Source organism: Sprattus sprattus, assembly GCF_963457725.1.
Source record: "Sprattus sprattus genome assembly, chromosome: 14".
Classification (NCBI taxonomy): domain Eukaryota; kingdom Metazoa; phylum Chordata; class Actinopteri; order Clupeiformes; family Clupeidae; genus Sprattus; species Sprattus sprattus.
The window spans coordinates 24,026,912-24,049,411 of record NC_137912.1 but is presented as its reverse complement, the minus strand read 5'-3'; positions in this window follow the sequence as shown (position 1 = coordinate 24,049,411).

Genomic DNA, 22,500 nt, shown 5'->3' with positions numbered 1-22,500 from the left:
ACAAAATTGAGGTACTGCTTATACACAGCGTATATACACACTCACACACACACACTCACACACACACACACATTCCAAATCAGAAATTCAGCAATATTAGTGTTGTGCTGAGAGAGTTGCTATTGTGTTGACAGTAACCGGAGGCAACACAGATATGAAACAGACAAACAAATGTTACTCCGGGGAGAGCTTCTTTATGGGATGCTAAACAAGTGATTGTGGCATTTTATTGAAAAAAGAATGGAATATTGGACCATTAAGAAAGCATTTTATTGCCTCTTTCAATCATAGTTGGATTCTGCCCAATTAAATCATTCCTTTGCCAAAAATGGCAAACGTAAGACCACATTAAATGTCATTTAGCATTGCACAAAGATCATGAGACTTATGTTTTTATGGGATGCATTCAGATGGAGAATATTACGAGGCAATATTTTTCCTAAGAATCTACCCGTCAGGCTTGTCTTTCTGGGTTTTTACGATCCAATATCAGGCAGTCTTTTTATGCTTGCCTTTATGCCCCTGTAAGAACTCGTACACACACACACACACACACACACACACACACACACACACACACACACACACACACTGTTAGGCCGTAAACACAAAGCAGAAGCCGGCTCTCAGCGGTGCCAGCCTGTGGGAGATGTAGTGGTGGTGAGGCACAGATCTGACACCTCTGACAGCAATATCAGGAGGAAAAAAATACTAAAAACGCCAACAGAGTAACAGTGCACACACACATACACACACACCGGCACACACACACACACACACACACACACACACACACACACACACACACACACACACACACACACACACACACACACACACAAACACACACACACACACACACACACACACACACATACAGAAAGAGAGAGAGAGTCACACAGACACAAACACACACAGGCAGAAAGAGAGAGTCGCACACACACACACACATAGAGAGAGAGAGACAGTCACACACACACACACACACACACACAGAGAGTCTCACTTGCTGTGATGTTACAGCAGAAGAAAGGACCAGGGAATGTATGAGACACACGTTCCTCTTCCTCTTCTGCTGTCACTGCAGCACTTAGACCTTGCTTAATATTGGCACTGGTGACATTGATTGGTTACATTGCACAGTACACAAACATATTGTTCACACACACACACACACACACACACACACACACACACACACACACACACACACACACAGACACAGACACACAGACATGCCTAGATATTAGTTGATTGTGTCTTGGTGTTGGGTGTCTTCAGGCCTCAGCCCATGCCCCCACCATGTGGCCCAGCCTTGTTTTCCCCTTCAAATGGGCTCTGATGCCTTGTCAGCATTGCAGTAGCAACCTTGCGTATGACGGAACCATATGACAAAGAGATGCTGTGGGGGCGAGAATTGTCATGGAAACATAACCCCCACTTCTTATCCCCCCCCTCACAGTGTACACATTCGCATGTGGAGAGGGTCTCTGTGTTCCTGCTTCTCCAACTGAGACAGCAGGGATCAGGGTTCAGCCAAACGGTTCGCTGTCTCAGCTGGCAGGAGGTGGCACATTAGATCAGATCTGAGATCAGTGGATTTTGTCTAATTAAAGCGTTCACTGAGTTTGCGTTGTTTCTATCTGGCCACAGAGGCAGTGTGCTAACATATACTGTAGGACAAACAGATTCAAGAACTAATATCTCCCGGCTGCCATTGGCCTTTCAAATGATTGAATGTGATTTTTATGCCATTTTTATGTTTTTTACGTCATATTTATCGTCTTTTTATTATTGTTCACCTGATGTTTGCATGGCCGCTGTCTGTACTACCAATTGCCCTTGGGGTACAATAAAGATATACTTGATCCTTATAGGGAACTGTAAGGGAAATGTGTGAGAATAAACACACGATTCACAAATAAATATTGTGCGATTCACAAATGTAGTTTGTGATTCATACGTACATTTCACACGATTCACAAATAAATGTTGTGCGATTCACAAATGTAATGTTTGTCCACAAGTACATTTCTCATGATTCACATATAAATGTTGTGCGATTTACAAATGTATTTTGTGACTCACAAATACATTTCACACGATTCACAAATAAATGTTGTGTGATTCACAAATGTAGTTTTAGATTCACAAGTACGTTTCACATGGTTCCTATCACATTTAATAAATGTCATGTCATGTGATAGACACAGGCAGGCTAACCTAAGTTTAGCTGGATAAGCTTGCCACACCCCCGGCAAAAGGAGGGATCCCATTGACATATTAGATAGTTTGATTAGCGTAGGGAGTTCTTTGCGATCGCCAAGATCCGTTCTCATTTAGCGCAATTAACTTAACGTGCTAAAATGACAAATTAACTTAGCTTCAGTTCTACGCCAAACGGACCCCAGATGTTACGCAATGCGACCACATTCAGTCCTTCCCTCACGTTTGCGTTGATGTGATTGGCTGAAATTCTGAAGAACATCTGATAGGCTGCAGAGAATCTCAAGCTGTGTGAAAATACAGGGATGTTCACAAATGGGGAGCAGTTTTCAAATGCATGTTCGATAGTCTGTAAATACATGTAACAGCGTTACATTTGTGAATTGAGAAAAAAAATATTTGTGAATCACAAAATACATTTGTCACCCACCTTTAAATTTGGATCAGGAAATACATTTATGAATCACTTGTCATTTATTGGTGAAATTTGAAACTATTCTAACCCAACATTATTTTGGTGTCACTTGACAATCACAGCAGCACCCTAGTTTTGTTCCTCATGGTCAAATTAGCCAGAAACCGTTGAGAAAAGTCATTCTGCTCATACTTCATACTCAATGTATGGGCTTCTACTGGAGTACAGATGTTACTTGTAGCGAGAGCTCATCATTCCTCGACAGGACAGACTGGCCCAACTCAAATAGAGTATCTTACACATAAATCACGGTTAAATTGGAAGCTGGCACATTGACTTCTTTCAATGTCGTTTTCTATTTCTTAAAAAAAGTAGTATTTATTGTTACACCAGGTTTTATTGCTCTTAGCTTGACTGTTGTCTCCCTTGTACGTCGCTTTGGACAAAAGTGTCTGCTAAATGACTAAATGTAAATGACTACTGGTTGTTTTCATATTTCATATCAGCATTCTTTACACATGGTGAACTGGTGTTAATATGTGTGAATATGAACTCATGAATATGATCTCAGTCATACGAAGTGTCACAGGCACACATTATAATTGTAAAAGTTAAATCGAGGAGACTAAAACATTAGATAACTAGATATCATTTCATGCAAACGAAAATTGTCCATTTAAGTCGTTAAGCAGGTAATTAAAAGTTCCCTAAGCTAGCTAGACAGCATAGCACCTAGATAACCATAGCAACCAGGAAACACAACTTTAGCTGCAAAACTTTAGCCCCCCCCCGACCCATCTAAAACAATGTTAAAACTGTGGCCAGGCAGTGAACTGCAACCAGACTGAGCTACATAGGACGTTGAGACAGAGGCCCTGACCGAAATGGGTTAAAATGCTCTTTAACGAATGAGGTTCTGACTCTGATTCTGACCTGAGCGCGGGTCAAAAAAAAATAATTGAGCGCGGGCAACCCCAAATTGGGCAGCCTTGGTCTAATGCTATTTCAAGAAAACAGCATGAAATTTGAGAGAAACTTGTTTTAATTGTCTTGACTATTACTATGAACAATACATCCAAGCAAGTAAAGTAGTGGTTTGCCAAAATTACACTGAAATGAGTAGGTGTAGTATGGTATGGCTAATGAAACCATGAATCCATTATTGTTGGTCAGCTGTTGGCTGGAAGAAAGTGTCTCTCATTTCAGTTGAGGAAGTTGACAACCCTAACCGACACACCCTCACAAAACGAAATTTCACCCGGCGAATAACGGTGCAAACCCATGTCACCGTTATGAGAGACGTGATTTCTAAACCCAATGCATCTCAACGGGAGCCAATCCATTGTGACGTAGACCAGCGATTTTGGCGACGCGACCATGAAAATTCGAACATGTGGAAACTTATGCAAATGAGGAGCGATTTTTCCCGGCAGCGGCCAATGAGATTATTTGGTGTCGTCTTTGACGGTTTGAAAATTGTAGGACTGTATGCTATTTCCACACGCTTCACCACGCCCACTCAAAGCGATGGAATTGGGTCGCATCGCTGTCATGGGTTTGCACCGTAAGGCTACGTCTGGTCATGCCAATGTGCACGGGGGTAGTATTAGGCTACTAGTTATATTAAACCTAAGGTTCATTTATTATAGGTTTGCTATCTTACATATAGCTTATCCATCCAAGTACACATACAAAGCTGACTGGTTTCCAAGGTAAATTACTATTTTATGGTGGGCTTCATGTTATATGACGTTAGATATAGTTAAGTTAACGATTGTTAGCTAACGTTGGCGTCTATGTGGTTGTAAAAAAGACGCGACTTTGTTGTGTATGCTATATACTGCATGTGTGTGTATGTGTACACATACACGCACATTCCTCCAGTTGTGACTAATCACCACTGTCAGGGTAGTTTTCCGTTGAATCATGTTCCGTTGAATCATGTTGAAGAAACGAAAGCTTGCTAATGTCATTATTGCCCATATGGAATGTCATTACTACGGCTTCTGTTGACTTGTTCATGTAATGTAACGTTATATCAAAGAATATCTGTTAGGTGAAAATTCACCTTAGCTACCTCAGGACTCCGGAGCTGCATATAAGAATGTGTATTAGACAAACAACAACAACAATTGCAATCTGGCTCACTCCCAGCACAAGGCTGAAAGTGAAGCCAGGATAAACACATCGCACAAAGTTTATAGACAGAAGTTTAGCGTTCAGCAGGGATAACCACGTGGTGGATTTCTGACGTCCGAGGCACGGATGGAAGTTTTGCACAGTTCGACCTTTCTTATCACTTCTGGTCTAAAAGCCATGTTCCTGCTTTCTTAAAGTACATGATTCATACAAGGAATATATTAAAATAAGGCTCTTGATTCATGTTTCTTAAGTCATTAACAGTGCTTGAAAATGATCTCCATCAACATCACCTCTAGCCAACTGAGCAAGTTGACGCTGCGTAAGATGTCCAAGCGTAAGAGTGAGTTCACGGGTGAGAGCCAGCACAAAAGGATGCCGTCTTCTCAGCCAGATGAAGACGGCAAGGAACAAGAATTCGTCCTAACGTTGACTTCACAACCGCAAGTGGATCCGTTGCCCTCAGTCTGCGTAAGTCTATAAATTAGGGTGACCAGATTTGAGTTTGTGAAAAAGAGGACACTTCTCAAAAAGAGGACATGTCCGGGAAAAAGAGTGTGTCATAATGTGCTTGTTGATCATGTTCAAAGACGACCCTCGAAGCTGCCCTTTAGAGCGGCAAAATATGTAAACCATAATGGCGCACTTAAGACCCAGCCTCTCACCGGGCGCCAGGTAGATCAAGTAACACCCCTGCAGGGTACATACTGAATGGATGCCCGACTTACAAGAGACTTTAAATGACAGTGTAGCACTCACTCTAAAGGAGCTCCGAAACACTGTCAACCACACAAAGCTTCATAGCCATGAATGTGTTCAGGTGGATGGCCTTCCTCTTCTGTATGAAAACAGCTACACATGCAAACTCATTGCTTTAATCTTTGGCAGTGTAGGAAAAATTACGTGTCTGACCGGTGCTGGAGTTCGAGTTAAGAGGCGTGCAAGTTCAAATGTAATCAAGTAGAAAAGTTTACTGAGGCACAACAAAGTACGATGATACAGCTGTATGGTCGGAGAAGATGAGTTCTGATGAGAGAGCGGTTAGGCGGCCCTCTTATACAGGGGCGGAGATCCCGGGGGGGACACGTCCCCCCTTCGCATAACGTTGTCCCCCCCCCAAACAAAATTGGCGCAGGGCACTAGAGAAGATGTTAATTTGCATGCAGCTGAATTCCTCCTTGAAGAGCCTTGGTATGCGTTTGAACTTTCATCATTATTTGTCTGTGAGTAGATGTTGTGTGTTAGGACATGTATTGCCGTTTTGAGAATTTAAAACTGACGTCGAATTTCTGTTTGTCACTGTTATTAGAGAATTCGGTATTTAGCAGCTAAGTTATGCTAGCTCTGGTGACAGCAATTTTTTTCATGTCCCCCCCCCCGGAATTACTCTCTGAAATGTTCCCATGTATTGTCCCCCCCTGCAATGAAATGGGATCTCCGCCCCTGCTCCTATACTGTTGTGCGAGTGACAAATCGAAAGTGGTTTCCAACTTGCTTCAGAGGCCGTTTCCATCCTTGCCCCTGGTCTGACCCTGTGACGTGTCTAACATTAAAACAGTTGTTGACAAGAATTGCCTGCTCGACACTCTTTGATTAGCTATACGACAGTTTTTGATCTGGAGACTTCAAAGGTCTCAACTGCCTCTATACTTCCTGTGCTAAAGGTCCCCCGCCTCTGTATTTTTCCTATGTATAACTGATCTTTTAATATTTTCTATGCAGACTAAAAACTGACTACTCTTAATATTCTTACAGCAGTTTGGGACGTAAAATGTGTGGGTGTGGTCTATAGATTTGTAGACTTTCTAGAGTCCTTTTCAATTTGGATTTTGCCAAGATGAGTGTCCTATTTGTCAATCCAATGAATAATTTATGTGTGTGTGTGTAGGTAAATGAAATGAAGAAGGAGGGTGATCAATTGGAGATTGAAGAAAGGTCAACACCAAAATGTAACCAAAAGGTGGATGAATGGAAGGTACCTTCTATGGAAGACATTTTGTTCTTCTAAATGAAACGCATGACATGTGGCAGTAAAGGCTTCAAAGTCTATTTGCCTTTCTTACATCTTTGTAACCTTATTTCTTAAGGCCAGCTACCACAAGCTGAAGACCAAGCAGTGCGACTTGGAGAAGGACAGGGAGCAGCTCACCAAGCGCATAGATGAGCTCAAACTCAGGTGAGCGGATGAACTGAGGTGTGTAAGGATCATCAGATGTGACCTGTGTGTGTATGTGTGTGTGTAGGTGTGTGTTGTGTGTTGGTCCTCCTCAGGGGGTTTACGCTGTCTACAGGCTTAATGGTCTGCTGACCTTCTCCTCAAAACCCACTTCTTGACGAACTTAGATGGCTTCCACATCTCTAGTGGAGGACCCACTAACTTAATAAACATCAACGAGGAGACATACTCAATCCTCAGCTTATTGCGAAGGGTTGACAGAACAGAATTCATCCCAGAGAATCCTCTCTCACTCAGTGTTTCATATCAGCATTTTTTACACACACATACAGTAAGGTGCATACAGTAAGAAGCTGCTAGCTTGTGATGAACTTGTGTTAAATATGTGTAAATATAATGCACTTGTGAATATGAGCTCTTTCATACGAAGTTGCACAAGCCCCTGAGGGTTTTTACCTTTTCCCATTATAATTTTAAGAGTTAAATCTAGGACACTAAAACATCAGCTAGATAACCAGCTATCATTTCATGCAAATTGAACTCTTCCAATTAAATCGCTTAAGGTTATTAAGTTTCCTTATTACACAGCTCTTCAGAATGTTCCAAAAAGTACCATTGATTTGAATGGGCCATCCCAACGTTCGCAGGTCCGATATTTCTTGATCATGACTGCTGCGAAAAGATAATGACCGCTGTCTGGTAACAGATTTTGTGCTTCTAATTTACATCTTTTATATCATTAGTAGTAGTCTGGTCATTTAACATAACAGACTCATTGTAATTTGAAGTCAGCAAGTAATGGGTTGCTACGCAACACCTGAAACTTAAAAGTTGTATTTGCTTGAAGAACAATTTATTTCTAAACGGAACTCACGAAACGGCAACAAAATCATGTTGCCGTTTCCGGCATTTGTGTCCCATTATTCACTTCACGTTTTGATTAAAAGTCCAGTTTTGAGAAATGTTTTAGCTTAGCAATATATTCTTCCATTTTCGCAGTCAGGGTCAAGTATAAGTGTAGAAGTAGAGCAACGGCAGAACCCGCATAAACTTGACCAGTGGGTTATCGCACGCCCACTTCATTGAGTCAGAGGTAGCCTACTGTGTGCCTCAACTCCGTGCTTTTTCAATGCAGCATTATCTCAGATCAACAAGACGAAATATGTTCTACCCATGTGCACGCATGCGCTAAACCCAGTTTGTGAGGGATTGTGCAATCTGAGGTGAGGCACTGCAGCACCCTCTCGCTGTCTCCTGCCTGTTTGAACAGGACATGCGCACATTCAGTGATTTTGATTATAAAAATGCTCGAAATTATTGGAATCATGCAGAAATTACATTTATAGCAGAGATCAGTAGAGAAATATTAATATTAATTTAATATTATATATTTTTTAATTTTAAATATATTGTTTTACTTTTCACGATGACTCCCCTGCCTCCCCTGACCGCACGTTCCTGATGCTGAGTAAAAGCACATTGATACAATGTTGGGATTCGTTGTTGGGGGTACAAAGCCCTTTATTCTTAATTCTTTTATACATTTTACAATTTGTATGCATTCAGTGAGTTCACAGTGTCACAAAACAGAGACAGTTCAGTTTCAAGAGTTTGGTTAGGAGACTGCGCTAACCTCTGACTCTCCTCTTCCTTTCTTAAATCACCACCAAGAGCATCCAACACATTCACAAAGCCTCCATCTATTAAACCTAATAGGAGGTCACAGTGTTTCCACCAAGCATCACTCAAGCGCCCATTCATCACAGCCTGAGATTGGGCTGCACACTTTCAATTCTTCTGGTCACTCAGAGGTCAAGCAGAGGTTGAGGAGAGACCCTTACAAATGTCCCCTCAGTCAGCCTGGTCCGAATTCAAAATCAAATTTCCTGCCAGATCCTCTTCTCTGTGTCAGGTTGATGGGGCTCCTGGTTTGAAAGGAGAAAGGGGGTTGTCAAGGAGGCCTTTCGTTTTGCTTCAGAGAGAGAGGATCAGAGCACGAAACCACGACCCAGACCCAGAGCAAGACAATGTTATTGCCCCCAATATCCCAGGGGGCCGGGGCCTGGAGGAGATAGGTTCCAGTTCAAGGGGCAACAGATGAAACCAGAAAGGTTCCTGCTCAGAGACGGATGTTTGTGCGGGAGGAACCTTACAATATTTCAGCTGGCAGAGGAAAAGAGGAAAGAAAAGAGGGATGTCATTATTAAAAAAATTAAATAAGAAACAAGTGCAGAAATTGAGCGAGAGAGAGAAAGAATGAAAAAAAGAAAATAAATCCTTCAGTTGTTCACCAGTACACACATCCTCCCACACACAAACACTGAGGTCTGACAATGAAAAAAGGAATACAAAAAAAAGGAAAAGAAAAAAAGAAAACGGCGAACCCTGAAGTGGTTATTACACCCCAAAGCTCCCAGGCCTCAGCAGAAATCCCCCGCGGCTTGGCCTGGCTAATGCCTACTGCTTAAACCCCCACCACAAGCCTGAGCCAGGGCTTCCACCACCCACTCCTTACCGGATTTACTGCCCAGCCTCGCTGCACCCAGCCTGGGCTCGCCTGATGGGGAGATAGGCCCTGGAAGAGAGCTGCCAGCTGAGCCATGGTGCTTGAAACACAGTCTGCACAGTCTGCATTTGTGAAGTTTGTAAACCTGATGGAGGCCAAATGTGTGCTCATGAAACTTGATGCCACATTCCTGCCATGAAAATCAGTGTTTGTGTCCGACTTGCTAAGACTGCTTATAATGACGAAGCTGGAAAATAGGTTGGCAAACATGTTTTTACATGTGAAACACAGCCTGTAGGTCCGGTGGAGTGCGCTAGTGAGGCCCGATGCCTAATGGCCGGTTCACACTACACGATTTCAGCCCGATTTTGCCCCAATTTCTTCGTCGCCGACAAATTTGCAGGATCGGGCCCGATTTTGTAAAGTCTGCGACGAGGCGAGGTCTTGTAGTGTGATATGCTTGCGACCTGCGATGTTTTCGTCTGCGATGTTCGAAAACCCCACGATGAAAAGTCTGGCATGTCAGAATTTTTGGGGGAATCGCAATGACGTATCCATTGTTGACATAGCGTAAACCTAGCATAAACCTCACTCTGGCCTGTATAACGAATGTCCAGCCTGATAAACTGTTATTATTGTAAATGTAGGTTACACAATGTTGGTTTTAAAGTAGTCTATTTCCAGTCTTACCCGGAAATTGACGTTTGATAGCCCATAGACATACAGTATGTCTATGTGATAGCCTACCTCAAAAGTTTACGTAGCCTATCAAAAGTAGCTAGCTGCTACCTAGGCAACTGGATACAAAGATTCATGATCTTGTAGTGTGGCCAGTCTTCCAACCAAGACGAAGCCCGAAGTCGTGGCTCTGTGATCGCATAGTGTGACATGTTAAATCGTGAAGCAATGTTCGACAATCGTGTAGTGTGAACCGGCCATAAGAGGCATAACACCAGAGGTGCGCCGCAGAAGAGGGTTTTTTTCACAAAAAAGCAGCACAGATCAGTTTTGACAATGAATCAGACCATGGGATCCGTTTTTTTGCACCACTCATGAAGTTATCAAAATATTATTGAACCCTCAACTGGACTGTTTGTGTGTCTATTCAGGCGATTTTTTTTACCTCAGCTTATCATGCTGAGTTTAACTTTGTGATCATTGTAGTATTTGTCAGTGACATACTATGAACTAATGAACCCACAAGAAAAGAGAAATATAATCTGAGGTATAACCACTGAAGCGTTACCACACTACAAGGACATAAAACATATTATTTGCATCCCCACTTCATTTTTCTCAATTTCAGTGTCCCTCATAGGAGAACTACGCATGCTTTCAGTCCCATTTTCAAACAAACAAACGCAACTGACAGACTGTCTGTACACCCGTCATTTCCTTGGTTACGCTTACCGTGTCCTGGGTTTTTTCCGGACCTACCAAAGACACGAGGGCCACTGTCTGATCTCCAGGAGCTAATGGACAATAAGAGCTGTAATTACGGAGCCTGCCAGTGATATGAATAGTGCTCACCTTACTGTTCCATGTCATATTTAAAGACAGGAGTGCACAGCATTTTTCACCAAGAGGGTTTTGGAGTAATCCTCTCGGCTGAAGGGGTCTGGAGCATGTGAACCTTTTAAAAAGAGAAGAGAGCTTTGTTTGAGTTTTTAGACCTTTTAGGAGCAGAGTGTGCCTTTCTGCCACTGGATGACCCCTGATTACTCTTAATGGCTGTCTGCTAGACACTCTGACTTCCCTACTTCAGAGCAGAGAGGCCACCAAACTGTGTGTGTGTGTGTGTGTGTGTGTGTGTGAGAGAGAGAGGAGAGATGGAGAGAGAGAAGGAAAATTGGAAAAAGAGTATGTTACTGTTTTTATGCAAATTAGTGTGTGTTTGTGTGTGTGTGTGTGTGTATTTCTGTACAGCCGTGTCCATTTTGTTGTTTAGATAATGGCATGGTCTGAATTATGGGGAACAGTGGCGCTGTGGTCAGCATTAAAAAAAAAGTTATTTTTATTTATTTAAACACATTCAAAGGAGGCCATTTAGGGCTATTCAGCGTTCTCAATGCTCTCCTGTCTGCAACACATCCACACAAAGAGGTAACTCAAATACACCCCCAACCTCCCCCAACCCTCCCACACACACACACACACACACACACACACCCTACCCTCCCACACACACACACACACACACACACACACACACACACACACACACACATAAACTCTCTCTCAAATCCAGTGAAACCCTCGTTGATCTGTATCTCTGTTCCCCCACGTCTCCGTGAGCGGCGACTCCGCTCCGAGTGTTTGTTCCCTGGCTACGCTTCCCTGCCTCCAATGCATAACAATGTCTCGCTGGCTTTCCCCCCGGTCTGCCGAACCCCGCAGATAAGCAAGAAGAAACCCCTCCAGCCGCCCACAATCCCCGCAGCACAGTCCTCTTGAGGGCCTGCAGGGGAATGAGCTTAGCAATGTGGCCTATAATACGCCCCCCCCCCCCCCCCATTCTCCTCACCCATCACCTGCAACTGCTGATAATCTATAAGTAATGCCCCCTAACAGTCGTCCTATTTTTCTCCATCCCGTGACCACTCGAGCGGTTCTCGTTATGTGGTTAGTGTCTGAATAAAAGCAGGATTTATGACTGGTGGAAGGGGGGGTTATTGTAGACGAGAGCAGCATTAGTGTCAAGGGGTCAGAAACCCATGAGGTCAGAGGTGTGAGTGTGTCATTTTAAGAGTGTGACTGTGTGTGTGTGTGTGTGTGTGTGTGTGTGTGTCTTTGTGTGTGTATGAGCACATTGTGTTATGTATGTGAATGTTTTTGGTATGTTTGTGTAATTGCTTGTGCTCAGTTTGTTAGCTGCATGTGTGTGTGGGGGGAGTATATCTACATCAGTGTGCCTTGAGTATGTGTGTGTGCATCTGTATGTGTGAAGGTTTGTGTGTGTGTGTGTGTGTGTGTATGCTCTGCCCAGTGCCTACTGGCCCACATCTGGAAACAGCTGTTCTCACACGTCCCACACATCCTTGCTCCAGCACTCCTCTTTGTGTGTGTGTGTGTGTGTGTGTGTCTGTGTGTGCGTATACTTACTGGCCTACATCTTGAAACAGCTGTTCTTGACCCCTTATGTTTCCCACTCGTCCCTGCTCCAGCACTTTTGTGTATGTGTGTGTGTGTGTGTGTGTGTGTGTGTGTGTGTGTGTGTGTGTGTGTGTATACTTACTGGCCCACATCTAGAAACAGCTGATCTCAACCCCCCCTCCCAGCCCCGGCTCCTCTCTCCTGTCCCACGGTGGCCATTTGCTCACTGGGCTGCAGCGTCCAGTAGGAGCAGCCCTAATTGACTATTTCACACATGTGAGGCTTGGGCCTGCCGAGGGGGGAAAGGCTGGGAAAGCCTCACGTCTCGCCGCGACGCCGTGGTCATCCATCAATTACCCACGGCAACGCCGCAAGTGCAGCTCCCGGTGAGCGGGGAGTTTGGCCAGGAAAGCATCGAGGGGTTTCCCTCCTGAATAATGCTGGCCTCTCATCATGTACTGATGTAAACACAGCAGAAGGGTGTGTGTGTCTGTGTGTGTGGGTGTGTGTGCCTGCGTGTGTGTGTGAAGCTGGGTTTTTTGCTAATTGGCTGTTCTCTGAAAAATCACTAAGTGTGTCTCTCATATCAGTATGATGTGTGACAACGTTCAGATTACAGTGTTCATTGAAGTTTAACTTTTAATTTTCAGCATTGGTGATAAAACCATATCAGCGTGATGTGGAGACAATGTCTTTCTGTGTGTGAGTGAGTGAGTGTGTACGTATGTACATATTGAGACTAATGAACCTTGCTGTTGCTACGTGCTTCAGCAGTACGAAAGTCTGAGAGGGTTGATCACGCAGATGAATTTCCTCGCAATGATCCACTTGATCTAGTATCTGCATCTCCATCAATGAAGAATATTTCTTGCGACAGATCCACACTGTCAGGAACTTCAGGCGACACAGAGACGTTCCGAAGAGGTTTATCTGGAACAGCCAAAGCCAGGAGAACAGGGGGAAAAACGGGGACAAACGCAACACATGATGCAAAAGCTCAGAAGTTGTAAAATTCCAAACGGGAACGCCCTGGATAGGATAAAAGGAAAGGAGTCCAAAACTACCAAAACACAGAAGTTAGACAGGGCAAACAAGGAACCAGCGTGAAGAAGGATCACTACACTGGAGAAATAGTGCAGCCAGCGGGAACAATAGACAGAGCCAACTGGGAATCAGCGATTTTACATTTAGCCATTTAGTAGACGTTCTTATCCAAAGCAACATAGTTGGAGTAGGTCTTGGAGCGGAGTTTGATCGGTCTGTGGCTAGATTCGTCATGATTGTAGACCTTAGTGACACGAGGCCAGACAATGGAGTGAGGAGTTTCTATATCGGTGGAGGGAGTGACAGGTGCAAGTAATCAAGCAATCAGGAGATTGGGAAGGTGACTGAGACAGGTGTATTGAGTCAGGAGGGGGCGTGGGAGAAGCACTGACGTGACACACACAGGCTGACACACACAGGCTGACACACACACGGTATTGTTATTCACCTTCCAGATAAGCTCAAAAGAAGAATAGGATTTTTATATATCATCATTATATGGTTATTATTATATTTCATGTAATTAAAATATTTTTGTAAAACGTTTTTCTATTATATGGTTATATACAGCCGCGGAAAAAATTAAGAGACCACTTCAAAATGATCAGTTTCTCTGGTTTTGCTGAGGTTTGTAAAAGACCATAAGGATTGAACCAAAGCGGACTGGAGGGTCTCCTAGTTCGTCTTCTCTGATGAGTCCAATTTTCAGCTTTGCCCAACACATGGTCGTCTGATGGTTAGACGGAGACCTGGAGAGGCCTACAAGCCACAGAGTCTTGCACCTACTGTGAAATTGGACTCATTAGAGAAGACGAACTAGGAGACCCTCCAGTCGGCTTTGGTTCAATCCTTATGGTCTTTTACAAACCTCAGCCAGGCAAAGTACAACGTTGTCCCGGAAGAAAAACTTGTTTCCTTTTGCTCTGACAATGTTCCCCAACTCTGAGAAGTGTTTTTTCCAGCAGGGCAATGCTCCATGCCACACAGCCAGGCCAGTAAAGGTGTGGATGGAGTATCACCAGATCAGGACCCTGTCATGGCCAGCCCAATTTCGAGACCTGAATCCCATAAAAAAAACTCTGAAATGTGATCAAGAGGAAGATGGATGGTCACAAGCCATGAAAAGAAGCCGAGCTGCTTGAATTCTTGCGCCAGGAGTAGCATAAAGTCACCCAACGGCAATGTGAAAGACTGGTGGAGAGCATGCCAAGACACATGAAAGTTGTGATTTTAAATCAAGGTTATTCCACCAAATATTGATTTCTGAACTCTTCCTAAGTTAAAGTATTAATATTGTGTAGTTTAAAAATGAATTTGAGCTTGTTTTCTTTGCATTATTCGAGATCTGAAGACACTGCATCTTTTTTGCTATTTTGACCAATTGTCATTTTTCTGCACATAAATGATCTAAATGACAATATTTTTATTTGAAATCTGGTAGGAATGTTGCCAGTAGGTTATAGAATAAAGCAAAAATGTACATTTTACTTTAACATACCAATAAATAGTAAAACCAGAGAAACTGATAATTTTGAAGTGGTCTCTTAATTTTTTCCGCGGCTGTATATGATGATTTATATATATATAATTCATAGTGAAATTTCCATGGTAATAATTACCTATGACTATACATAACCTTACAAAAACATGCATTACATTTGATATTTTATTACACTTCTAAAACGTTTAAAATGATATTAATGTAGGGGCTAACTTTATTTCTAATCGTATAAACTCAAGTGCCTTTAAGTTTGTGTGTTTTTTTCCTTCCCTTAAATTAATGGACGACTAGTCTTAATGCATTTCTGAAATCAACCTTTAAAAACTTATGGCACTCTTCATAATCATTGGTAATTATGCCAGGAAACGCGAATGATTTAGGTTTCTGTATTTTAATGCATGTTTAAGAGAGCATCTATTGTGGGAAATGGGGCTGTATCCATTAAAATGACCAGGGTAAGTGATGTAGCTTTGAATTGTGGTAAAATAAATTTCAATTACCGTCTCCATTATCTAAAATTGGATTTACCCCCTCCCCCTTTTCCACCCCAATGAATGTCCACACAAGCACACACACACACACACACACTAGGATAGACACACAGATCTTTGAGATGCAGAGTCCTTAAAAGGTCACCCAAATCTACAGAATCATTACTTTGATGTGGTCCACGCGAGCCAGTCCTATTCACATGAAATTGCACACTGCTTTTCTTAGGGCAAAATCAATGCGCTTCCTCAAGGACTGCTCATTTCATGCAGTTCGCGGGCCGCACTAGAACTGATAGATACAAATGCGGATAGCAATTTGGCATTATTATTCAGCTGGACGGCTTTGTGTTCTTCTTTTTGTGTCCCTCCAAAACAGCTCTGTATCAACCACGAGATCAATAAACTGGCAAGCAGCTTATCCCTGCAGGAGCTGAGTTTGAATGCCCTAGTAATGGCCCTCGGATTGCCACACTCCTTTATGTTTTTGTCTTTCAATAGCAAGGCCAGTACCCTCCTCTATTCTGTAATGGAAATAGAATGTAGACATCCATTAAAGAAACTCTGGATGCCTGTCCATTGGAAAACAAACATTTCTCCCTGCAGAAAGTCTTGCCGGGGCGTAATTATATGCCAATGTTAATGCAGCCTCGAGGCTTTCAGTGGCTGGCACTGGGGGTAATTGCTAGTGGTTCATCTTGAACACACACAAAAGAAGAGCTGAGCTCCAGATTTCGATCCAGTGGTGATGTCTTCTGGAGAGTGAGAGGTGAAAGGTTGTAGTCTTATTTGTGTCCACCACACACACACACACACACACACACACACACACACACACACACACACACACATACACACACACACACACTCACACTCACACTCACACTCACACTCACACTCACACTCACACACACAAACACACACACACAAACACTCACAGGCATTTTTTTCTTTCTATATCAGACACAAGCACACACACACATATACACACATACACACACACATACACACACATACACTCACAGGCATTTTTTCTTTCTGTATCAGACACAAGCACACACACACATATACACACATACATACACACACACACACACTTACACACACACACACACACACACACACACACACCAGACACACACAAGACTAAGTCGTTCATTTTGATCCAGTATGGGGTAAATCAAGCACCCCCACCCACACAGAAATACACAGAGCCACATGTCTAAGACACATATTTGATCGAATAGTGGGGTAAATTAGGCATTGACTGCTGAGTGTTTTTTAAGCTCTGAACCCAACAGCAACACTGCGAATGAAGAAAGCTTCTCTGTTCCCGATAACTCACACACTATCTCCTGACTCTAACCCATCATTTAATCATTTAACTCCCTTAGACCAGAGATCAAATTAGCCCATCCATCTTGGACAAACACTTTACAGGTTTTTTCCCCCCGTATTTGTTTGTAATTTTTTCAGTCCTCTCATTTGTATCCTGCCAAGCTAGTAGGATCAGACGTAACCCTTAACTAGATGCACAGTCCTTAGCATCTCAGGAGAATATGCAACAGACAGTGCTAACAGGATATCTGCTTAACTGATCCCTGAACAGGCTTCTTCATTATCAGCTGAGGAAGTGCACTCGCTCATGCAGGCATATGGTGGCGTTGGCACTGCATGTTTGGTAATCCCTCAAGGCCAAAGGGGAGGAACCCGGTTTAAGAGGGGAAAGGCTTAAAAACGAATTTATCACACAAAACCAAATCACCCAAACCCAGTAAATGAAAGTGACTTTGGTTAACCTCTCCTTTACATATGAAAAATGACCTCTGATTGAATTAGGTTCTTTTGTTCTTATGCAAAAATGGCCCCGTGTGGCTTCACTTTTGGGTGAGGGACAAGCCCAGTCACTTACAGAGTGTGTGTTGACCTTGTAAGGGTCACCATGACAATATGGCTGAGTAAGGTGGACCAGATGTTCGCCTGCTCTAGAACACATTCCCCCCCCCCCCCCCCCCCCCCCCTCCAAAATAAATCCCGACTGTGTTTTTCAGGGTCATGTCGAGGTCAAGGGTCAAGAGCCAATCCATGCACCCCATCTGCATGTTTTGTAGGTCGACTCAGGTGCAGTGTGTGTGTGTGTGTTTGGGGCTGGGGGGAGTGGGAGTGTGTGTGGGGGGGTCTGTATTTGAAGTGGCAGGTAAATATATCAACCAGTGAATTAATGAAAATAATACACAGCTTTAATACATAGGGTCTCTATCTTGATCCCAGGGCGACATACTACAGGATATTTCACAAGATAAAATCACCTGGAAACAGGGGCGGAGATCCCATTTCATTGTAGGGGGGGACAATACATGGTAACATTTCAGAGAGTAATTCCGGGGGGGGGACATGAAAAAAAATGCTTTCACGAGAGCTAGCATAAACTGCTAAATACCGAATTATTGTATCACATTTACAAACAGAAATTCGAAGTGATTTTTGAATGACCTAAACGGCATTATATGAACTAACGCGAAATATCTACTCACAGACAAATAATGTCCAAAGTTCAAGAGAACTTGATGCTCAAAGTAAGTTCTCAAAAGGCTCAAGGACGTTTCGACTGGGAATTGAACTAGCAACCTTCTCAGTAACTCACGACCCCTCTATCCACTGTACCACTCTCACCCGATGCTGAAAATACCAGTATTATTTATTGACCCCACGAAAAAATGACATTAATTTACTTTCAGTTAATTTAACTAATCTGGAGAGGCACTGACATCTAGACCTACGTTTATTAACAAGCATTAACCTGCCCCTGACAGGACCGTGTCCTAACTGTCTAGCTAGCTAAGGGTGTTAATTATAGATACCTGCGTGTGTTATGGCAAACGTTCACGTTGTCATGTCAATCCATTAATAAGCGTATTAATACTTGTGATTATCGATTGGAACTTCGTAAATGGCGTTTAGAAAAACTTCTTCTTACATGTTGTTACTTCGTTCGAGAATGAGGTAAATATCTTTACATATCGTGTATCATAGCGGGAGGGGGAGAGAGGAAGAAACAATCTCACAACCTGACCGTGTGGGCAGATTGACTAAAACACGGTGCTCGCCCCGCCCTTTGGAAACAGCATACCCGAACCACTATGAGGAATAGGGGGATCATGATTTTTCAACACTTAAAAAGCACATTATTTTACGTTTATAATAAGCAGCGCTTGTGTAGTCGTGCGTTTGTTTCATATTACTTTTTTTTTTATTTTGTTGAGGGGGGGACAACTTTATGCGAGGGGGGGACGTGTCCCCCCCGTCCCCCCCGGGATCTCCGCCTATGCCTGGAAACCACACACACCACGCACATGCATCAACATAATGGTCTCCTCCATGCTTGTGTTTTGGCCCAGGGCTCAACCAGGTCAGAAGCAGGTAAGATAGGAAAGATGAGGGCCCAGGGCTCAACCAGGTCAGAAGCAGGTAAGATAGGAAAGATGGGGCCATCTCTGCTTTTTCATCTTATCAATCTGATTTGGCCTTTTGGGGCCGTCAGTTGCCAGATGTACCATAGTTATCAATAACATCATCTAGGTTGTTATCCCAGCAACAGTTTTATTCCAGTGTTTCTCCCCATTCAGTTATTTGCTTGTTTCATGCATTTGAGTCACTTTCTACAGCCAAATAAAAAAAATACATACATATAAATGTAAATGTAGAAGGAATATGGCGTATGATAAGAGCCTTGTGAGGGGAAGTGTAAGCTGTGTGCCAGATGCCTTGACCAGGATTTGAACCCCAGGGTCCAGGCGGTCCAGGCAGTTTAGCCACTCAAGCAGTGTAGATATGACATATACACAGGAGGAGAGCTGAAACATTGACTGCTGTGGATCCACTAAGGCAGTGGTGTTTAAACATATAATCGTGCCATCATTTATTAATTATCACGTAATAAAGTGTGCACATGTGCACTGAAAAAATCAAATGGGACTAGTGGATCAGTTTGGTGACATGTCTGTGGTATATTTTAACATGGTACTTGGTCACATAGACACAGTAAATCTCAATGGACATGCTTCTATACTGCTCATTCATTTCGCCTACATGTGGATAGTGAACATAGCTCTTTAAAAGTAGTATTGTCATTTATTTGGTCGTTTCATTGCAAAGGCCCAGTATTATCTTATAAATGATCACACAGAAAGCACAAATCATGTGCAATTTGAACATCATATCTGCAATACCTGCAGCCACGACAGCAAATAACATCAAATTTACAGCCTTTATGTCTCATAAGAGAACCATGCACGTCACCGGCCTTAAAGGAACGGCCCCAGAACCACATTGATCCTGCGCAGTGGGGCCTCTAGTCCGTATTGAATGACTCCTTGTTCAACACTAACCCTGCAGCATTACGTCAATGCTCCATCATTCACAGTTACTCAGCGGTACGTCCCCTGTCATAGAGTGACAATGTTGCGCTTCTCAAGGTCAAAGGTCTCTCATGTATTTTTCTCTGACCTCCGAGTGACATTCCCACACACTGAGAGGTCAGAGGCTCCTTAGAGGCCAAGATATGAACCAACTCACACGGTTCTTAATACTATTCTCAGCATTCAGGATTTCGTTGGTTTCTAGATGTGTATGTGTGTGTTTAAGATGTTTAATTGGGTAGCAGACAGCTCTCCTTGTAGAGACACACTACATATTAGTGTTTCCTTATTCAAATGAACTTTGGACCTGTGCAATGTACTAGCAATAGGGCTTTAGAGACACATCTAAGCTAGTCTAGTTTTATCCACGACGCTTCTCCTAAGCAATATCATGTCATTTTAATGTGTTAACATCACCATGGTCTGGTAAATGATCCAAGACTAACCATTGGATACGTAAAGACCTTCATCACAGTGCCACATACTTGGCCGTGTCATTTAGCAACGGACAATCGTCATGCCAGATCAGGGCCATGTGCTCTGCTGAGTCAGCTATTCTGGTGTAGCACTTTTACATTTGTGCTAACTGAGCCAAACTTATCCACTTCTGCATCTACAACCCAACCTCAAACACACACACACACACACAGATTCAAACACACGCACATGCAAACGCACACACACACACACACACACACACACACACACACACACACACACACACACTGTTTTCTGTACCCGTTTAAACAGTTGTCGTCAGCAGAAACCTGAGACTCAGATAGTGGGGGGAGGGGGCAGATGTTTCTTTTTTTGAGGGAGGGGTGGGGGGGTGCATGTCAGACCCTCATTTGTGTAAAGCCCCAACAGGAGAGGGGCTTTCACACCTCTCTGCTAGCTCATCCATCATTCGCTAACCATATAAGAGAGGCTCCTTGCTCCTCTCCCAGCCTCCACAGACACAGCTCTCGCTCGCTTACCCATGGAAGCCACACTCCTCTCTCAACCTCTACAGACAAGATACTGATTATTCACTACACACAGGAACAACTGAATTTTTTATAGATATTATATTTGTATATTTATATATTATATTATATTATATAATCCAAACTTTTGTCTTTTAGAAAGCACACACTTAGGGTGGGTTAGTAATAAGGACACCTAGGGTTAATGTCGGTCCGTATCTAAACTACCTGCTTACTTTCATCAGCTTGTAGTTTCGCGTCAGATTGATGTTCATAGGTGTAGACCCTATGCAGACCAAGCAGATGAGCTGTTTTGCTTGCTAGCTACATCATAGACACTTTTATACCTCATAGGGTCCAGTTGTGTGCTGTGAGACATCAACATGAAGCACAGAAGGTCATGAGGTTAGTTAGGGTCGTGTGGTAAGTTAGGGTGAAACCACAAGACATCAGAGGCCATGTTTTAATCAAATTGCTGTCAGGCCCATCATATTTTGGTGGCGACATAAACTGAGAGGATTCATTTATAGTGGGCCACTCTCCGACACCATCATTAAAATATTAATAATGCCACAGCATGCGTTTATGGCCAGAGAGAACCCGCCGTGCCCCCACATACTCTCTGCTGCAGTAACGAGCTGACTGCAGTCATTTAGCACCTGCAAACTACACAGTCAAACGTGTCAGTGGGCTGGGGACACACATCCGCATAGACACATACACAGTCGCACACATGTACACACTTTCACACACACACACCCACACACACACATATGTACACGTACACATACTCACACACGTACACACACACACCCACACTCTCACACACACTCACACACACACACACACACAAACCACAAATCCATTCTAAAACTAGCACATATAGAACATAGCAAAACACACACAGAGATACACACAGATACCCCATTCTACACAGAGAACCTCTTGCCTTTGTCTCTCTCACACAGGCGACTGATTGAGCTTAATTAACTCTTCTTAATGAGCTGCTCTTGTCCAATCCTCCCCCTCTCCCTCCCCCCTCTGTCCTGATGATCGGTTGCTGGTCGTGCTGGGGAGGACAGGTGGATATGAAAGGACCATGTCTAGCTTCATTGCCTCTGTGCAAAGTCAAGTCAAGTGTATTTATAGACCACATTTAAAAACTCTAATGTGTGTAGCTACACTGCCCCTGTGCACAGTCAAGGTAATGTGTGTAGCTACACTGTCTCTGTGCACAGTCAAGGTAATGAAGTGACATTTGATGTAAATGGCTGATGGATATCTCAAGCTCCTGTTCTGACTTGGTCTCTCAGTCTCATTTCTTCTTTGCAAATCTCTTAATTTTAACAAATCTTAATTTTGTATATCAGTATCAATTAATACATTATTGAATCAGTCAATCAATCTGTCCGTCTGTCTATCCACCTATCATTTTTACTCATTCTATCCTTTCTCTACACATGTTGATTACATGATGTCTGCATCATCTCCAAACCATGTTCTCTATTTATCTATCTCTTTCTGTCTGT